The sequence below is a fragment of the Capsicum annuum genome, chromosome 7, assembly GCF_002878395.1.
Source record: "Capsicum annuum cultivar UCD-10X-F1 chromosome 7, UCD10Xv1.1, whole genome shotgun sequence".
NCBI lineage: Eukaryota > Viridiplantae > Streptophyta > Magnoliopsida > Solanales > Solanaceae > Capsicum > Capsicum annuum.
In genome coordinates, this window is record NC_061117.1 from 86,794,780 (window position 1) to 86,796,330 (window position 1,551).

The following is a 1,551-nucleotide window of genomic DNA, read 5'->3' on the forward strand; positions in this document are numbered from 1 at the left end:
TAATAATTTTTTTAAAAAAAATTTTGAATCTAATTTTAACTTCATTTTATAAAAAATTTAGCCCCACTAACGTTGGCGTCACTTTAGGTCATGCGAAGCGCCAGTCTTCTCTTGCACCTTGCTTTTGCGCTTAGGCGCGCCTTAAGCACATCTGGTTAGAACATCATGATAATAACCCTAGCCCATTTCCACTTGTGTATATAAATTTCATCTTTGAAATTTTGAATTCTTAATTAGAAATGACTAAATTATACAGTTCAATAGTAAGTTGCATATCTACAACAAACAAAATTTTATAATGAAGGTAGCAATGGTAAACATTAAGAATATACTTAAAATATTAGCCCAAAATGAGAACTTTATTGCGTAATGTCAGTATATTTGAAAATTTAGAACAATTATTTAAGCAGGAATTATAGGTAAAATATTAGTGGTGCTCAAAGATGTTAGCAGCTTTGTTAGTATGTTATATATGAAATATCACAGTGATTTTTCTTTTAGTGCTAGTTTTGAGTTGGAGAAATTATCCGCAAATGTGTGAGTACTTCAACAGTAGAATTATGTACGAATGAATTTAAACAACCACTTGAAACTAGCCACAAGATGTGGTTTGTTTTTATATTCCAAAAAATAAAAATATATAAATTTGCTGGGTTCGAAATCGAGAGGGCATTATGCGGAAGCTATTAGTTGCAAACTATGAGACGATAAATAAGATGACAACGAAAAACAATACTAAAAACATAATTTATTATATGATTTGGCCAATTGGCCTACATATAAAACCTAATATTAAAAATAATATTAAAAAGCATAAAACTAATGAGAGAGAAAATCTTTCCCTAAACGAAACTCTTAAAAGACTACATTGTGGATGTTATTGTGTTATGGTATGAGAAGGGGGTCTTCTATTTATAGATGTTCAAAACCTTTCCTCCAAGAAAGAGGTTAGCCAAATATGGAAAAGAATTATATTTTTTCTTTCAAGAAAAGTAAAAGTAATTATGGTAAATTTTATTTTCCTTCTAAGAAAAAGTAAAACTTAAATATAGTAAGAAAATCATGGCAAAAATCCTAACAAATTTCCCATTTTTGGCTTGATTTTCTTCAAAATATTCTTGATCCTTCTTCTTCTTGTGCATGATCTTCATTCTTCATATATATTCTTCATATATCATTGTTGCTTACCATGATTAAAAATTAATATGGGTTAAAATTGGAGCCCTATGCATTAAAAATAGAAGCACAGGTTGATAAGATTGAAAGTAAAGGCTTGTGTATTGAAAGTGAGCACAGGTTAAGAGTGGAGTTCATGCGTTAAAAATAAATGCACGAGTTGAAAGGAGCCCAAGCATTTAAGAAAGTATGGGTTGAAAATTGGAGCCCATAAACATGATTTGAAAATTGATTTTGGTTTTAAAGATGGATAACCAGCAGGATTATTGAAATTTTGTTTGAAATTTTTTCTCCACAAATAGTTTGACAAAAATCTTCATTATCATCCAAATTATTGCAGCTTGATTTTAAAACCGCTTTGAACCTGTTTAATCT